Source organism: Prionailurus bengalensis, chromosome C1 (genome assembly GCF_016509475.1).
Source record: "Prionailurus bengalensis isolate Pbe53 chromosome C1, Fcat_Pben_1.1_paternal_pri, whole genome shotgun sequence".
In the NCBI taxonomy this organism is placed as follows: Eukaryota; Metazoa; Chordata; class Mammalia; order Carnivora; family Felidae; genus Prionailurus; species Prionailurus bengalensis.
In genome coordinates this window covers 24,257,319-24,277,004 of record NC_057345.1, presented here as the reverse complement: position 1 = coordinate 24,277,004, position 19,686 = coordinate 24,257,319, and the positions used below count along the sequence as shown (strand labels likewise).

Below are 19,686 nucleotides of genomic sequence, written 5' to 3'. Positions count from 1 at the left end.
GGGAGTTCGAGCCCCGTGTCGGGCTCTGTGCTGATGGCTCAGAGCCTGGAGCCTGTTTCCGATTCTGTGTCTCCCTCTCTCTCTGCCCCTCCCCCGTTCATGCTCTGTCTCTCTCTGTCCCAAAAATAAATAAACGTTGAAAAAAAAATTAAAAAAAAAATTTTTTTTAATGTTTATTTATTTTTTGAGAGAGACAGAGTATGAGCAGGGTTGGGGCAGAGAGAGAGGGAGACACAGAATCGGAAGCAGGCTCCAGGCTCTGAGCTGTCAGCACACGAACCAGGAGATCATAACCTGAGCAGAAGTTGGTGACTGAGACACTCAGGCGCCCCCTATTGCTCCAAGAGTTTTAGTCTAGGCAAAATGGAAACGTGGTTTAATTCAACTCATAGATATCTATTAAATTACAAATTTTACACCAAGTCAGGACTTCCCATCTGGGGGAAAAGAGGCCAAGAGAGGGAGAATGACCAGCTCACAAAGTAGAGTAGGAATCAGTGAGATTTCTTTCTTCGGCCAAAGAAATTCTGATAGTAGAGCTGGTTCTGATCTCTTTAGAGTGCTGAGTTTGAAATGTATCTTGTTAATTTCTGAACTGCCAAAGCCTAAACTACCTCCCACCTGATAGGCATTCAAATGTATATCAGTTCAGTTGAATTCAGGTAGTAGCAAACTGGTTCTTAAAAGGAAAGCCGGTTGGGAAGGGAAGCTAAGTGGTTTCAGGAATGGTCCATAAAAGACTGAAGCTGAGCCATTCCTGGGAACTCACTTTAACTCAGGTCAAAAAATGTTTTTGAACATCTATTATACGGTGGGCACTAGGGATACAGAAGTGCCGCTCATCCTTGGGAAAGACAGAAGAATCAATAAATTATGGCACAGTGTGATAACAATAGCAGTATGTACCAAGTTCAGAGGTGGAGGGAAGGTGGCTGAGTCTGACAGGGGAGGTAGTCAAGAGAAGGCTTCTTGAAAGATGACATCAGAGCTGGTTTCTGAGAGACGAGTAAGAGTTTGTCTGTTATGCTCCTATGGGAGGAAGTGTAACAGTAATTGCCTTACTGGGGCTGGTGGCAGGGGCAGGTCTTGCTATCCGTCTATTATGTGGAAGGGCGCTGGACCTTGTACACGGCAAATGCTCAGGAAATGTTTGCTTAATTGATTTGAGGGCATTCGTACGACCCAGTAACCCAGTGTAAGAGGGGAAGGCCATTCAAATGGGCTGCTCTGCATGCAACCCATTACCCGTGTCTCCTGCCCACCTTGTATCAGCTGTTGATTTTGCCTGCCCAACATCCATTCTCCTTCTGTTTAAAACATTTTGATTTTCCCTTGCGAAACAACCCTCCTTCCCACTCTCTCAGTCCATGTGGTCTGGTGGGGCTGCCTTACTCTGCAGGTTCAGTGTGGGCAGATAACCCTGCCTGGTGAATCAAAGCATTCCATCCTGCCACTCCAGGCTACAGTGACCAATTTTGGAGCTGGGGTGATTCGTGACTCTACTCAGGCCAAATGAGATGCTATCCTAGGACTTTTGCTAGAACAACTGGGAAATACTTCCTTCCCCTGCCCCCCAGGGATGTCAAAGCAAATAGGATATGAACTTGGAGCTTCTGGTGGCTACGTTGCCACCTTTTAGGGAGGGAGAACTCAGGCAATGAAGGAAACACAGAAAAGTAAAAAAATCAGTTGACACTGTCTTGATAGCATCATTTGAACCCCTGGGTCCAGCCATATCTGAATCCTTTATGGACTTTTCTATTATAAAAAGCCAGTTTGTGTTTGGGGTCTGACAACTGCAACTGAAATAATCCAGAACAACGTACACTTCGATCCCAGCATCTAGCAGAAACATCTAGGGTCCTAGTCTTTTCACATCTGCCTCCTATAGGATCCCTGGGGGAAAGAATCATAAGATGGCAGGATGTTGGTTAGGTTCTTGTTTTCCAGATCTGTGGCCACGTGTCTCAGCTGTTTTGTGACCCTGAAGCCCTTGCTTCCCTTTGCATCTTCATTTCCTAATAACTTGTTCTCTATTGGCTCCTCCAGGAGTCTCGGTTCTTGAGGAAATGTCACTGGCTCTAGGCCAGTCCTGTGTCATTGAGTCTCTAGAGTTGGGATCTCTTCCTTGGTCACGTTATTTTGGGGCCATGGCTGGCGATTCTGTCCTCTGGATCAGTAGTTTTCTACCTGGACTATGCAGACCTCTAGTGGTACCCAGTGGGGGTGTGCAACCACAGGATAAAACACAATACTGCTTTCTGGAGTATCAGTTTTATTCATGGAAACGTGAGGCAGTGTTTTCAATATTAAAGTGTAGTTATTCAGAGCACCTTCTCTGCTCTGCTGTAGTTTAGAATCAAATCCTGGCTCCACCACTTCTTAGCTGCATGACCTTAGGAAGTTACTTAACCTCTCTGTGCCTCAGTTTTTTCAGTGTAAAAATGAGGGTAGTCTTAGTACCTATCTTCTGAGATTATAATGAAGATTAGTCTGTGTAAAGTACTTAGAACAATGCGTGGTGCACAGTAAGTGCTATTTAAGTATTAGTTACTATTATTATAACACGGGTCTATTATGAAGTACAAAGGAAAGTAATGTGAATTTGATTGAAGACTTTGAAGAAATATCACCTGTAGCTCTCCCAGTTTCCCAGGAACTTGCTCTCCCTTCTGCCAGCAAGAATACTTACATCTGATTTTTATTACAAGCTCCAAAAGAGAATCCATGTGTCTTCGTGTTCTTCTAATTTCCTGAGCCACTCTTACTTCCATGTATATGTTAGTCTCTCCATCGAACATTCCACATCTCAGGGCTACTCATGCACCCGTACTCATCCAGACATTTGCTTTCCCATGTCTTATAGTATTACAAAGATAATAAATGCAAGCTTTAGAAAATACTGCCTTTCTTTTAAAAATTATTTTAGAGAGAGAGCATGAGTAGGGAAGAGGAGAGGGGCGGAGAGAGAGAGAGAGAGAGAGAGAGAGAGAGAGAGAGAATCTCAAGCAAGCTCCATGCTCAGCACAGAGCCTGATACAGAACTTGATCCCATGACCCTGAGATCATGACCTGAGCTGAAATTAAGAGTCAGATGCTCAACGGGCTGAGCCACCAGGCTCCTGACAATACTGTATTTCTTGTTTAGGTTTTCAAAAATGAATAGGATTTTGGTAGGTAATGCACTTGGAGGAGGTGGGGGGGGGGGCGTGCAATGTGATACAGAGAACAGCACGAGCAAAGGCCCAGAGGTAAGCTATGTTCCAGAAGAGCAAGTCCATTTCAGCTTGGGACTGAAGATGGAGGTGGAAAAATAGGTTAGGTTCTTGAAAACTACATACAGTGAAGAGTTTGGACTTGATTATATTTTTCTAAGCCTGTTTCAAATTAGGATGATTCCTGTCATTGAATTGTTGTGATGATTAATGACATAAGCAAACATGTAGGGGATACATCCTATATAAGGAATGGAACGATTGTCATTACGAGTGGGGCACAAGGATTCTTTTCTCCTTGGTATAAAGCAAACTATTCCACCTCTCAGGTGGCCTGCAATTTAGCCTATTGAGAGCTTATTTCACTGCAATGCACCTGTTAACCACCAGGGGGAGCTTGGCACAAAGGAATCAGAGCCCCGGACTCAACAGGAAAATTGTGGTGGGGCCCGTTGGGCAGGGCATGTGGAATCCTGCACCCTATCCAGAGCTGCTTAATGGTATGAATGGGCCATGGATCTAGGTGCCCCCTCTCTGGCTCTTTTCTTCTTTAGACCAATCACAAGATCGATCCACAACCTAGAGTTCAGCATCTGGCCAGATGTAAGCAGGGGGTAGGGGATGAGGGCCTAATCTCATCTGGGGGTCTGAGCATCTATATCTCAAACAAAAAAAGGCTTCCACCAACTTTCCTCCTAAGTCACTGGGCCCAACTCCTTCTTAGAACACCTCGTGCAGGCCAGGTAGCCCAGCTAGACCTGGGAACCTTAGAAAAGGAGCTGGAGCTGCAGTGTGAGGAAGCGTTGGAGAGGCAGTGCCCTGACAGCCTTTAATGTTTATTTCTTTTTGAGAGAGTCAGAGACAGAATGCGAGTGGGTTAGGGGCAGGGAGAGAGGGAGACACGGAATCCGAAGCAGGCTCCAGGCTTCAAGCTGTCAGCACAGAGCTGGACGCGGGGCTTGAACTCACGAACCTGAGATCATGACCTGAGCCGAAGTCAGATGCTCAACCGACTGAGCCACCCAGGCACCCCTGCCCTAACAGTCTTCCGAGTGGCATCCACACTGCTCTGGGACTCCAGCTGTTAAGGTCTATCAAGGGAGGCCTAGCTTCTCCAATCACAACTGACCTCATATTTCATAGGATTTTCATAAAACCTCCTTTTCTTTGTCTTCTCCACTTAACCTGCAGAGAGTTAAGCAAGGACTTTTCTGTTACGGATGTTAAAACGAAGGCCCAGAGACACTTAGCAATTTACTCAAGATCACGTAGCTCTCAAGGGCAGAGCTGGGCCTGGAAGCAGTAGGAGCAGCTTGGAGGGGCCCAGGAAAGGGAAGGCAGGCAGACAGAGCCATAGCCTTCAGAACTGCTGTAGCAAGCACTGGCTCTTGGCCAGACTTCATACCCGCCCCTCCAGGGCCAGCTCCGCTGCGAGGCCCCAGGCTGCCAGCCCTGCCTCCACACTCCCACCCCAGTCCCCTGAGAGCCCATCACCCTGGCAACAGCCAGAGAAAGGCCCAGCTAAAATATTTATGGCTCAAAACAGTTCAGAGGCTTCATCTGGGGGAAGGGAGGAAGGCTGATGTCATCCCTTCTCTGCTTGCAGGGCAAGTGACTGACATGAAGGGCAGCTGGGTGGGTGGGCCAAGGCCACTAGGTCAGGGCTCTCAAAGGAAGATCCCTAGGGCTGCAAGTGGTAACGGGAGGAGGCTGTATGTGACAGACGTGACAGGTGACAGGACTCTGGTAAGAATCACAAGCCGGGAAAAAGGAGGAAGGAAACTTAAGTGTTGAGCAGTATTATGCATAGACCCCCATGTTAGGTATTTCACACACATTCCGTTTGCTTCTCAGAGCCCACTCAGTGGACAGGGATTACTATCCTTTTAGGAGTAAACAGGCCCAGAAAAATACACTGCAAGTGATGAGCTAGGATTTGAATGTAGGATTTGGCTTTAGCTCTTGTGAGCTTTACTGTAATTCCACAGCTCCCAAGTAGACATCCTGTGTCTGGGGGGTGGGGGGTGGGGTGGGGTGTTGAGGGCATGGCTTCCTAGGAACCTGGTGCTGGCTTTTCAGATAGTGACCCAGGCTCTGTGCCTCCATTTATCATTCAGATGCCAAGTGAATCCCTAACTCCCTGCCCCAAACTCCTCCTCTGCCTGCTGAACTGAAACAAGTCCTCAAATGCTAGATAAAGGAACTCTAGCCACAAGGTGATGCCTAAGAGACCCAGAAGCCAAGGAAAATGCAGCCTCAGTGGCCAGCTCTGGACGGTGTCTCAATGCAAACCTAAGTTGACAAACTCATCTTGGTTTGCCTGGGACTTTCCTTGTTTGGGCACTAAAAGTCTAATATCCCAGGAACCTTCTCAGGGTTCTTAGGTCTTAGGTCAACCTGGATAAGGTTGGTCGCCCTATACAAATGTCTCACACAAACACAATGCTTTACTGTTTCAAGGTACTTGTGGTGGTTAAGAGGTACAAACAGGTGAAAAGCAGGGACTATGAAGTCTGACAGCTCCTTTTTCTTAGCCTTACACAAGTTATTTATCCGTGAGCTTCTGTTTCCTCATCTGTAAAGTGAGTATAATGGATCGGAGGATTAAGTGAAATTGTGCATATAAATACTTGACATGGTGCCTGGTACAGTCTAAGCACTTAATAAATTACTAGCTCTTATTTATAGTAATCAATAATGAAGAGAAAACTGGGCTCAGAGGTTTAATAAGTTGCCCAAAGTCAGTCAACTGATTTCAATGTCTGTTTCCCGCTAAGAACAAATCCAAGCTCATTAGAATGTCCCAGGCAATTAAAATGCAGACAGTCTCTCTTTCCAAACCCAGCCCTCTTCCTAGTTCCTTTGTTAGGATGAATGACCATAAGAGTTATTTTATTAAAGGAAGAATGTAGTATTAGAGGTCCCTAACTTCTGAGGTAGCTCAGGATAAAATCAGCCTAGACACAGGCCACTGGAAACTAGAAGGCTATCAAAGGCTGACTTTCTAATCCTTCAAGAGCAAGTGTTAGGCCAAAGAGCTAGCTCAATATAGCTGGAGGAAGAGCGGGAGCTAGACAAGGTGCCTTGGCTCTCTCCCAGAGCTGACAGAAGCTACCAGAGTGGGACCATTCTTCACTTCACCAAACTTTATTGAGCTCCTCGGTGCCAGAGACGTGTCGGGGAAGGGCTAGACAGTACAGAAGTGAAGTAGGGAAAGCCCTGCCTTTTAAGAGCCTTTTGGACAAGGTTAGTAATCAGCAATGAAGAGAAAAACAGGCTCAGAAGTTAAATAACTTGCTCAAAGTAAATGAACCTTCTCACTTGGCTTTCCTCAGACTGTAACAGAGCTGACGACCAGCCTTGGGCACCTCCAGAGGGCTCCCAGGCTGGCACCCATAGCGCAGGTGTGGTATGGCGGGAAACAGGAGGTGGTTCCATCCAGTTTTGCTGGAGGCCAAGGGGGAAGCAGGCAATCTGGGAACGGACACAGTGGGAGTGACCAGTTTATTCAGATCTAGGAAGCTGTGCTTGGGATACTGTTAGTGCCCTTCAGCTCTTTAAAGTCCTAAGCAGGTTTGTTAGCATCACAGTTCCCTGCAGCCCTGAGGACTCCATTCTGGGCCTACAGACTCTCTTAGGGGATCCTGGCTGGCTTTCTGTGGGCAAATCAGACAGATCAAGAGGTGGAGTGGGAAAAGACTGGTGATCTCTCCTGGGTTTCTCTGTGCTCAGCAAATGCCCTCAGGCCAGCCTTGACACAGCAGGCAGCTCTCTTGGTTTCCGGAGTCCTCTGATCGCTGCAAAGACACAAGTAGAAAATTAAGAGACATGAAGCTACCCTATCAGGGGGCTTCTTGGCCTCCCATTCGGCCAGGCTGCCTCCCTTACAATCTCCTCATCCCACAGCGCAACTCTTGTTACTTCATTCGGTACAGGTGTCTAGGTGCACAGATGGGTAGGCAGTAGGAGCCCACAGCTTATAAGAACTGTCTTTTTGCTGTTAGTCAGGCAATGAAAATGGAGCCTCACCTCATGTACCTCCCATCCTTGGCTATGCCTGAGCTGAGTGATTCGGGGCAGAATCAACTAAACCACTAGGGCCTTTAGCTATACAAGCTTTGAAACCACTAGGCCTTTAGCTATACAAGCTTTGGGGCCTCCAGCTATACAGAGGGGAAAATGGGTTTTGCTTTCCCAGAGATGTGAAAATGATAAAGAGCTTTCTTTAAAGACTTTGGAGGAAGGAGAATGAGGAAAATAGGCATCTTCTTAACAGCTATTGTTAGCACCTCGGTCCTAAGCTCAGGGGTCCATCTCTTCTGGCCTCACAGCCCCAAATACCCAGTTATCTGCAGGAGAGACACATCCTAAGCCTGGGCCACAAGGCAGGGCCTGCTCTCATGTCAAAGACTGTTAGCAGCGCTCCTGTTCTTTTAAAAAAATAGCACCCCCCGCTCTGTTGGTCGTTCCAGCCAGCAAAGTAGGAACCTTCCTTAATCACGTCCTCTTCTCCCACTTCTGATCAGGCACCAAATTATGTTTATTGTAGCTCTGGAAAGTCCTTGGATCCATTCACTTCTCTACATTTTCAGTTATCACCCTATTATAGGTCTTCCTCATTTCTTGTCTGGACTAAAATAAGGTTTCCTAACAGGTCCTCAAAATCCATAATCCACTCTCCACTTAGGAGCAAGTTTTTTTTTTTTTTTAAATGTTTATTTATTATTTTTGAGAGATAGAGACAGAGTGCGAGCAAAACAGGGGCACAGAGGGAGAGACAGAATCCACAACAGGCTCTAGGCTCTGAGCTGTCAGCACAGAGCCCGACACGGGGCTGAAACCCATGAACCGTGAGGTCATGACCTGAGCCAAAGTCAGATGCTTAACGGACTGAGCCACCCAGGCGCCCCAGCAAGTGATGTTTAAATTTTTTTTTTTTAATTTTTTTTTTCAACGTTTATTTATTTTTGGGACAGAGAGAGACAGAGCATGAACGGGGGAGGGGCAGAGAGAGAGGGAGACACAGAATCGGAAACAGGCTCCAGGCTCCGAGCCATCAGCCCAGAGCCTGATGCGGGGCTTGAACTCACGGACCGCGAGATCGTGACCTGGTTGAAGTCGGACGCTTAACCGACCGCGCCACCCAGGCGCCCCTTGTGATGTTTAAATTTAATCATGTTGCTCCCCACACCTCACTCCTGGATTCAGTGGTCTTCAGTGACGGCCTCAGAATAAGGTCCAGGTTCCTACCTTGCCTCAAACCTGCCCTCTGGGTAGAATGTGCTGTGTATCCTTTCCCCAAACCATCTCGCAAACCCAAACCGTCTGCTTAGCTAACCCTTCCTTTAGATGTCAGCTTAAACATCGTTTCTTTAAAGAAAACCCCCAAGCTAGGCTAGTGCACCTGTTGTCTGTCCTTACAGCACCTTGTTCTTTCCTTTCATAGCCCTTGTCAAAACTGAGATGATGTATGTTATTTAGGAGGTTAATATTTGTTTAGTGTCTGTCTTGAGGACAGACTTATATTTGAGAAATATAAGCTCCGTGAAGGCAGGGACCAATTTTATCCTATTTACTTGCCACTGAATCTCCAGTGTCTAGCACATAGTAGGTGTTCTAATAATATATATCAGCCAATGCACTTATTTTTAGTTGAGAGAGAGTGAGAGCAAGTGCACACAAGGCAGGAGAGGGGCAGAGGGAGAGAGAGGATCCCGACACAGGGTTTGATCTCATGACCCCACATCATGACCTGAATCGATTATCAAGAGTTGGACGGAGGTTCAACCAACTGAGCCACCCAGGCACCCCAGCTAATGCCTTTAATAAAATGAATGAAAGGGGCGGCCATTTATACTGACCTCTGGAAAGAAGCTTCTGAAGAATCCTATCAGAGCACAAGGTATTTCTCTTTCTCAAAGGCAGATGCAGGGCTTTTTTTCTGAACTCCAACCCCAGAGAGCCTAAGAAACGGAGAGCGTCCATTCTGTACCTAAAGCTTGGCCATGCATGGGAAGCATGAAGGCTGCAGGAGCCAAAAGCCTGAGAGGAATTAGTTGTATCTGAAACCCAAACTCTTCTATCTCAAGTTCTCACACCACAGTGTCTGGAGAGAAGAGACTGAGGTGCTAAGTGGGCTCCAGAGGTTAACAAGGGAACAACAGCTCATACAGGCTTCTTAATGCAGTATTGAGAACAGGAGGATGTCCCAATTTCTTAGCAACGTGTTCTACTTAGGTGATTGATCCGGGCTGATGGCCTGGCTGTGTCTCAGACTCTGCCTGGACACGTCTCAAATGAGCTGGCTTTTTTCAGGAGGCTCCATATCCTCCCCAAGTTTGCCCTGGAAATGACGAGGCCTCCTTGTAGCAACAAGCTCCCTGGGGGTAGGTGGGGAGAAGCACTGGGATAGCTTGTGTCCCTGTCTGAGAAGTTCCTAGCTGCCCATCTCCTGCCTGAGACAGCAGCCAAAGACTCTCACTACAGTAGTATACCCACTGCTGAGAAGCTGCTATGTGCGGTCAGGGAATGTCAAGGAGCTGACCCTCAGCAGCATGGTTATGAAATCCAAGTCCCTTCCAGAGACAGTCTCCCTCCTCTTAGAATGGAGAGCTGCAGCTGGCGGAACACTGGATGAGAACATGGCCTCCGCCCTCGTGCTAGCACAGGTTACAGAGGAGACGACTTTCAGCCCAGGGGTCAGAAAATTGCTTTTAGAGGTCAGTGAACTTATCTGCTCACTACCCACCCCCCCTCCCCCCAACCTCCCCAGTCCCCACAAGGTTTGGTCTGCTGCCTGAATGCAGCCTCCTTGGAAGCTCAGGGAGCAATCAGGTCACAACAGGACTAGGGTGCAGTGCCCACCATAGATAGGCCTTTGTTCCTAAGGAGCCTACAAGAGCTAGCCCAGGGAACAAAAGAACAAGTAGTTAGGCAGGGCAGTGCACTTCCTCCCCTTCCCCCCAACAGCTGCTGTCTCAGACAGCTGTATCCAGCCTGTCTGCTCAGGCTATTAAATATTCATCAGATGCTTGCTAGCTTTAAACATGCAATGACTATTAATCCAGAGAGCAAGAGATACATGAAGGTTGTGGAGAGAGAAAGGGAAGGCTTAGAAATATTCAATTCGTTTAATTTCACGAATCTGGAAACATAGCACGGGGTATCCATCCTGTACACCAAAGCTGGGAACTACTTTCAGTGTAAGCGGATCTTCTGGTGGCCACTGTAGGTACAGAGAAGAGACCAGGAGGCAGTTAAGTAAGAGCAGAGACATGGGTCTAAACTCCAGCTCTTGGGCCCTTTGGTCATCCTAGCCCGGACTCATCAGTTTCCCAGCCTAATCCCCGCTTCACAGGGTTGTCTGTGAGAATTAAGTGGGTCGCTGCATATGATAATTCCAGTGGAGTTAGCCTAGAATTAAGAGCCTAAAATGGAGGCAGAGACTTCATGCATTCAGGTCCTAGAGTGAGGAAGCAACATTCCTTAAGAATGAAGTTTCTAGGGGCGCCTGGGTGGCGCAGTCGGTTAAGCGTCCGACTTCAGCCAGGTCACGATCTCGCGGTCCGTGAGTTCGAGCCCCGCGTCAGGCTCTGGGCTGATGGCTCAGAGGCTGGAGCCTGTTTCCAATTCTGTGTCTCCCTCTCTCTCTGCCCCTCCCCTGTTCATGCTCTGTCTCTCTCTGTCCCCAAAATAAATAAACGTTGAGAAAAAAAACTTAAAAAAAAAAAAAAAAAAAAGAATGAAGTTTCTATCAGAGGGGACTGAGTTCTTGTCTCCAATTCACAGGGTGGGTTAAAGGGACAGGATGTGGGAAGCCTCCCATAACATGTGGCAAAGGCCTAACATCCCACCCTCAAATAGCCCAAACGTCTGAGAGGAGACAGGATTATTCTTTCTGAAAAAGGTTAAGAACCAAAAGGCTTCTGGTAAGAGGAGAGCAGAAGGAAGGCAAGGTGAGGGGACAACATCCCTTCACTCTCTGGCAAAGAAATGGTGCCACTTTACCAAACTCTGCCCTTCTGCTTTCCTTTCTTACCTACCTTGGGCTCAACTGCAAACACAGGTGTGTTCAAGTCACTTTCATGCTCAAGGCCTTTAACAGCTCCCTAACCTTTAGAATGAAGACCAAATTCTTTGCCTAACATATAGCTTTTCAAAATGGGCAGTAACCTACTCGCCCAGCCTCTATTTATAGTTAACATTTACTGGGTGCTTACTACAGGTCACGTTGACCGTTCTGCAGGCATTCACTCAATCTTTACAACAATGTTGTCCAATAAACGATAACCTCTCATTTTGCAGATGATGAAACTGAGACTCAGGGAGGCTAGCCCACCTAAGGCTCCAAAGCTAGTGAAACTACCTCTCGAGGCAGCAGGCACTGACATTAGTCTGTTTAAAGCCATAATAAGGTGCTAGGTGAATCTGTCTGCCTGGCAAATTCTTGGTTATCCTTTAAGACTCGACTTAAATGTCACTCCCCTTCTCCGATGCTCCCTAAGACTTCTCGGACGGCTCCCCCAGCCTCCTTGATATTCAGTTCAGCAACAGAGCACAACCACACACTACGTGACTATTGAAGACTTATTCTCTTCCATTAGACTGAGCTTCTGAAAGGTAGACACTATAAACTGATGGAGACCGTGACCTGTAACAGCCAGAATAAGGACCTATGTGGTCTCAGCAATGTTCACTGCAGCAGCAATAATATGCCTGCAGAAGCAGCCTCCTTCCAGAATAGAGAATACTGTATAGGCTGAGATGGTTCTAGCTGACAAGTAAAACTCTTTTTAAAATTCCAGCACAATCTAGTAGTTGAAACTGATCATGGACTCTGAAATCAGACGGCTTGAGCTTGAATTCCAGTTCTGCTACTTAACAGCTGCATGACCTTGGACAAGTTACCTAATTTTTCTGGGCCTCAGTTTCATCATTGTGTAAAAATGGGACAATAATAGCTACTTTATAGGTGGATAAGGTAATACATACACATAGCAAAGAATAAATGTTAGAACTGACAAAATGCAATAGTTAAGATACATTTTCTTTTCGGATTTTAACAGCTGAAATCAGGATGCATCTTACACTTGATATGAAAACAAACTATTGTGTTGGTTTAATTGGCAGTATTTTTTCTTTCTTTGCAGTACTGGATACAGCTTATAAAAAATGGCCTCAGTATCAATGAAATACGGTGTCATCTTACAGAAGTAGTGTGCTTTCAGCATAGAGAATTGACTTCAGTATATAAAAATCCTGAGAGGCACACCCCACAACTTGCTACGCAATGATGGTAAATTACTTCACCTCTCCTAGTATCAGCTGCCTCATTTACCAAATAGGGACACACAGGAGGCATTCAAATTAGAATTAAGAGCTCCTCCCTTAGCCAGGAAGAGCTGCTTATTTTCCCTATGTCACTTTCTCCTTCCCTTACCAAGTGGGGTCAAGATCACTGCGTGGAAACAGACCAAGGAAAAATTTAATGTTTATTTTTGAGAAAGAGAGCATGAGTGGGGGAGGGGCAGAGAGCGAGGGAGACACAGAATCTGAAGCAGGCTCCAGGCTCCAAGCTGTCAGCAGAGTCCAATGTGGGGTTCGAACTCACAAACTGCAAGATCATAACCTGAGCCAACGTCGGACCCTTGGGCCACCCAGGTGCCCCAGACCAAGGAAAAATTTAAATGACTACTTAACAGTAACACTGCCAGCAAATAGCAGCCTGTACAGGCTCTCACAAGGCACAAGAACATAGAAAGACGGAGCCCGTGAGCCTTGAGGGACATAGAGCTTTGGGGTTTGAGACCAGGCAGGGAGTACTTAAGTTTCAAAAACCTCAGTGAAACATCTACCACCACACCACCCCTACTCCCCTATTCACATGGTACAGTGCAACTCTGTGTATGTGCAGGCAAGAGGCTTTTGGGTCTTGACTCTCAGGCTGCTGTTCCTAAAACAAAATACAGTCTGAGTCTGTTTCATGTTTAGTGGCCAGAGAGCCCTAGCAGCTGCTGAGGCATCCTTACCTTCATTCTTGGCTTGGGACACGGGGTGGAAGGGGGTGGGAGAGAAAGCAAGAAGGGACAAACCCTAAGGCTAATAACTGTAGTATCCCTAGGTAAGAAAGGGTGAGAGTGTTCCTTTAGCAGCAACAGTCATTGCCATGAACACCCTGGAGGTTCCACAGAAACCCTGGAGAGAAATGGGGACAGGAGCAAAGGATGTTGATAGTGGAAGAAAGGGCACGCAGAGCACAGCCTCTAAGCCTCGGAAGAACTACATATGGCCAGGCATGGCAGCTAGAATAGCTAGCCTCCTTTCCCCTTTAGCAGCCAGAAGTATAAACGCAGGGTAAAGACAGGGTTTGGAGATATCCATATGTGGGATCAAATCCTAGCCCCATGACTGACTATTAGCCTTTAGTGATGCCAAAATAATCCAGTCAGCTATTATTTATTGAGTAGCTACTATTTGTCAGAAATTACTCCAATTATATCAGTAACTTTCAGTAATACATATTTTAAAAGGTAGCAGATCTATATCGCTGTGGTCAATTGGTGTGCCAGTATGGACAAGGGTGCCAAGATCATCCAACGGGGAAAAACAGTCTTTTGAATAAATGATGCTGGGACAACTGGATATCCACATACAAAAGAATGAATATGAGACTCCCACCTCACACCATATGCAAAAGTTAATGCAAAATGGGCGACAGACCTAAATGTATGAAATAAAACTAGATGGAAATAGGTATAAATCTTTGGAACTTTGAATGAGACAGTGGCTTCTTATCTATGACAGCAAAAGCACAAGCAACAAAAGAAAATAGATAATTCGGACTTCCATCAAAATGGTACTTTTGTGGTTCAGAGAATGTAAAGAGAAGGGTGCGTGGCTGGCTCATTTTGTAGAGCATGAGACTCTTGATCTCAGGGTTGTGAGTTCAAGCCCCACGTTGGGCATGGAGCCTACTTAAAACAGAATAAAACAAAACAACCAAAGAAAATAAAATGATAACCCATGAAATGGGAGAAAAATACTTGCAAATCACCTATCTGACAAGGGGCTAGCACCAGACCATATAAAGAACTTACAGTTTAATAATAAAAAGATAGTCCCATGTGAAAATTGATAGAAGATTTCAATAGACATTTCTCCACAAAAGACCTACAAATAGGGGATCAGCACATGAAAAGATGCTCAACAACATTAGTCATTAAGGAAGGTACCAATCAAAACCACAATGAGATACCAATTCACGGCCAGCAGGATAGTTACAATAAACAGAGCAGAAAATAACAAGTGTAGGTGGAGAAATTTGAAACTTCATACATTGCTGGTGGGAACATGGTGCAGCCTCTGGCAGTCCCTCCAACAGTTAAGCAAAGGGCTGCCGTCTGACCCAGCAATTCCTCTCCTAGGTGTACGTGCAAGAAACTGAAAACATATGTCCACATCAGAACTTGTACATTAATGCCCAGAACAGTATTTTTTTAAAAAAATGCTTAGTTTTAAAAGAGAGAGCACGAGCTGGGGAGGGGCAGAGAGAGAAGGGGACAGATGATTTGAAGTGGGCTTAGCGCTGACAGCAGTGAGCCTGATGCAGGGCTCGAACTTATGAACCATGAGATCATGACCTGAGCTGGTCCAATGCTCAACCAACAGAGCCACACATGTGCCCAGTATTTTTCTGAAGTTTGTTTATTTATTATTTTTAAATGCGTATTTTTGAGAGAGAGAGAGAGAGAGAGAGAATGAATGAATCCAAAGCAGGCTCCAGGCTCTGAGCTGTCAGCAAAGAGCCCAAAGCGGGACTCGAACCCACAAATGGAAGCTCATGACCTGAGCTAAAGTGGATGCTTAACCTATTGCGCCACCCAGGTGCCCCTAAAGTTTATTTATGTTGAGAGAGTACACAAGCAGGGTAGGGAAAGGAGAAAGAAAGAGAGAGACAGAGACAGAGACAGAGACAGAGAGACAGAGAGAAAGAATCCCAAGCATGCTCCACATGCTGCCAAAACCCAATGTGGGGCCCAAACTCATGAACTGTGATATGACTTGAGCCTAAGTCGGACACATAACCGACTGAGCCACCCAGGCGCCCCACAGAATTTTTCACTATGGCTAAAAAACAGAAACAACCTAGATGTCCATCAGTGGGTGAATGGATAAATAACAAGTGCAATATACATCCAATGAAACAGTATTTGACATTAGAAGGAATAAAGTACTAATACGTGTTACAACATGGATGGAGCTTGAAGACATTATGCTAAGTGAAAGAAGCCAGTCAAAAAAGATCCTATGTTGTATGCTTCCATTTACACGAAATGTCCAGAACAGGCCAGTCAACAGAGGTAGGAAGTACATGAGTGGTTGCTTAGGGCTGGGGAAGGCAAGTGGATGGGGGAGATGGCTAAGAGCCATGGGAATTCTTTTTGGGGGGTGATAAACATGCTCTAAAACTGAATGTGGTGATGACTGTACAATCCTGTATATATTAAAAACCACTGAATTGTACACTTTAAATGGGTGAATCACAACCATGTGATTCTTAATAGGGGATCACATCTCCATATGATATCTCAATAATCCTAACATGTCTTTTAATTTGTATTAATAGAAGCTAACCAGAGGCTGTAAGCTGGTAGGCTTACGGGCAGCATTTGGCTTGCAGCAGAGGTTTTACAGGGACTAATACTGATCTGAGTAAACATTAACTGCCAGTATAGGGGTGCCTGGGTGGCTCAGACGGTTAAGTGTCTGACTTCAGCTCAGGTCATGACCTCGACGTTTGTGAGTTCGAGCCCCGCATCAGGCTCTGTGCTGACAGATCAGAGCCTGGAGCCTGCTTCGGTTTCTGTGTCTTCCTCTTTCTCGGCCCCTCCCCTACTCACGTTCTCTCTCTCTCTCTCTCTCTCTCTCTCTCTCTTTCAAAAATAAACATTAAAACAAAAAAACAAAAACAAAAACAAAATAAAAAACCCAACAACTGTCAGCACATAAAATCCAAATTACTAGTTCTTGAAAATCAGATCTAGGAAGTCTAACAAAAAAACCTTCTGGAACTGGAAATGAAACACGAATGAAAAGGATCTTCAAGTGCTTGACAGGCTATTTCTTCAGGTGTCCAAGGTAGAACCAGTATAAGTTACCAGAGTGACTCATTCAAAGTGAGGGAACACTTCTAATACTTGCAGCGGTCTTAAATGAAATGGGTTGCTTTTGGAAGTAGTATGCTTCCTATCACTAGTACAAAGTAATGATACAGGGGCACCTGGGTGGCTCAGTCGGTTAAGCATCAGACTTCAGCTCAGGTCATGATCTCACAGTCTGTGAGTTCGAGCCCCACGTCGGACTCTGTGGTGACAGCTCAGAGCCTGGAGCCTGCTTCAGATTCTGTGTCTCCCTCCCTCTCTGCCCCTCCCGTGCTCATGCTCGCTCTCTGTCTCAAAAATAAATAAAAACATAAAAAAAAAAGAGTAATGATACACGCTGTAATGATACATGGATGATCCCTGAAAATATTATGCAAAGTGAAAGAAGCCTATCACAAAAGGCACATATTATGTAATTCCATTTATGTGAAACATCCAGAAGAAGCAAATCCATAGAAACAAAAAGTAGGTTAGTGGTTGCCAGGGGCTGGGGAGAGAGGGGAATTGGGAGTGACTGCTAACAGGTATGGGATTTCTTTTTGGGGTAATGGAAATTTTCTGGAATTAAATAGCGGTGATGGTTGCACGGCATTGTGGATATTCTAAAAACCACCAAACTGTACACTTCAAAATGGTTAAAATGGGGCGCCTGGGTGGTTCAGTCAATTAAGCGACTGACTCTTGATTTCAGCTCAGGTCATGATCTCACAGTTTGTGGGATCAAGCACCATGTCCAGCTCCATGCATACAGCGTGGTGCCTGCTTGGGATTTTCTCCCTTTCTCTCTTTCTCTCTGCCCCTCCCTTGCACATGTGCGCACACATGCACTCTTCCCCTATCTCAAAATAAAGAAATAAACTTTAAAAAAATGGTTAAAATGGTAAATTTTATGTTTCTCAAGTTTTAAAACAGTTAAGAGAGAAAGGTAAAGAAGACCAAATGTGGGGTGCCTGGGTGGCTCAGTCAGTTGAGAGGCCAACTTCAGCTCAGGTCATGATCTCGCGGTCCGTGAGTTCGAGCCCCGCATCGGGCTCTGTGCTGACGGCTCAGAACCTGGAGCCTGTTTCAGATTCTGTGTCTCCTTCTCTCTGACCCTCCCCCGTTCATGCTCTGTCTCTCTCTGTCTCAAAAATAAATAAACGTTAAAAAAAAAAAAGACCAAATGAGACAATTCTTATTAACTGCTTAGGATATTATCACACAGTGATGTTAACTACTATTATCAACTTTATTGAGGCCCAGAGAGGGATTAAAGGTTTTGTTTTGGTCAAAACAGTGACAAATGATGAAGCAGAATCAGGACAGGTCCCCAATCCTGCCTGGCTTATCTAAAGCTTACAGGACTGTAATAAAAATTCACAGGTAGTGACTGAAAGCTATAGAAAACACTGGGACTAACTGACTAAGCTACAAACTCAGAAAAAGCAGACCACTTGCTGCAGATCCAGATCTGCCAACAATAAAAACCTGTTTTTCCAGGCACAAATTGTAGGCCAAATGAAGAAAGCAGCATCCCCCCAATTCTGCTCTTAAGACTACCCTAGGGAAGAGTCAAGACTAATTCTCTGTATTCAGGGACTTTCCCCTAAAATTGCCTTGCCATTCATGTAATCAATATCAGACTTAGGACTTCCTAGGTGCCCAGAACCATGACCAACACACACGGTCTTCTGGAGTCTCCAGACCTCAGAGGCTCCTGGGAGAAGCAGGTCAGGAAGACATGATCTCCCAAGAAGGCAGATGTCACCGTCAAAGGCTGTACATGCCTTTGGCCTACCTAGTTTGGTCCTTTCCCTTCAGTGCCCTCTTAACCTTAACAACTCTCTTGGGAGCAGAGGGATGAATCATCCACCTAGCTCCTCGACAGCTTCAATCCGCAGGAAGGCTTGCTCAGTTGCCGGAGCCCTCGCCTACCCAAATCAGGGGGTTAACCTTTCTTCCAGAACACCAATATTTACTATATATAGGACACCAAATTGATTGGCCTTATACATACTAAAACTCATTCAGTTTGCCAACCACTCTAAGGTATACATTATCACCATCTTCCTCCCTAGATTTGGAAATAAGTGGTTTGTGTCAGGTCACTTAACAAAGACAACTTGGAGATTCAACTCTCTTTGTCATTGTCTCATGCCCTTTCTACTATGCCACACTATCCCTTCTGAGGGTCTCCTCAGGGTGAGAAATACCTCTTTCCTTAGATTAAAAGCAGTATAATATAGAGAGTTAAGATGTTAGGTTCTGGCAACAAACTTGGGCTCGATTACTAGCCATACTAATTATATGACTCTGGGAAGTACTTAACCTCATTAAGTCTCAGTTACTTCTGTAATATACAAATATTAGTGGACAATTGTTTTTTGGCTTCCCAGCACCCGTTCCTTTTTCCTAATAACACCCTGGCTTCCTTTTGCATAATTAGTTTTTTCTTCCCACATCCTGGTAAAGAATGAACATGTGACTCAAGCTAATACAGTCTCACATTCCCTCCCTAGAACTTGAATCTCAAGGGAGAAAGCAAACAAACACAGCTAGAGTTCATTCATTCTAGCAATAGCACCTAAATAGCTAGTCCTGTCTTCAAGAACATTCCAATGATCTACCACTGCTGTCCCAGTTCTCTGCAATCTGGTTCCCATGCCAGATTTTCTAGCCTTCACACTAAATCTGGAGCCCCTAACACATTTCTAATAAATACCCTTTTATTTACATTATCTAGTCACTTTGTTGCTTATAACCAATGAACTCCAAATGACACACTGCCCCACCTCGTAAGTTATTGACAGGATAGAGTGGGATTGAATAAATAGAAGCTGACACTACGATCATAACAAGTAAATTCAGTATGGATCGTAAACCAACATATAAACATAGCTGTGTTGTGAATAGGATACGGATGACAGGCAAGAAAAGTGCGCCCACTGATCACCTTCCAGGCCACCGCCTGGCAAAACTATTTTATAGTTAGGATAAAAGTCCCACATCCTTAGCAGAAATCACCTTAACCTACCTGACATGGGTCTTCACTACCCATTCTACTCCAGGAAATGCCTCAGGAGTTTTCAATCACCTGAAAATGGAGAAGTAAGAGGTCAGTCTTTTGAAGAGGAAGTTTTAAAGACATACAAAATAAAAGATAGAGATCCTGCATGCAGTTTACACATTACAGGAGAGAAACATGCAACTTTAAAGAAATTTTAAGTAACATTTCATTGTGAATATCAATATGGGGACCTATAGGGGCTCATCCTTGTACATTTTTAAATAGCTGAGCAGAAAGCTTGACTTTGGGGAGCAGCAGGTCTAAT

The 19,686-nt window shown here is 45.3% G+C and overlaps 1 protein-coding gene across 1 annotated transcript in view; it reads right to left on the bottom strand.

The window, feature by feature from the left end:
• Positions 1-6,702: 6,702 nt before the first annotated feature.
• The window catches only part of KHDRBS1 (KH RNA binding domain containing, signal transduction associated 1), a 38,501-nt gene continuing 25,517 nt past the window's right edge, over positions 6,703-19,686 (bottom strand). The window contains exons 10-11 of the transcript XR_006296535.1: positions 19,389-19,448; positions 6,703-7,012 (exon numbers count right to left, since the gene is read on the bottom strand). The gene's annotated coding sequence lies outside the window, so the exon portion shown is untranslated. The remainder of the gene's footprint in view (positions 7,013-19,388; positions 19,449-19,686) is intronic.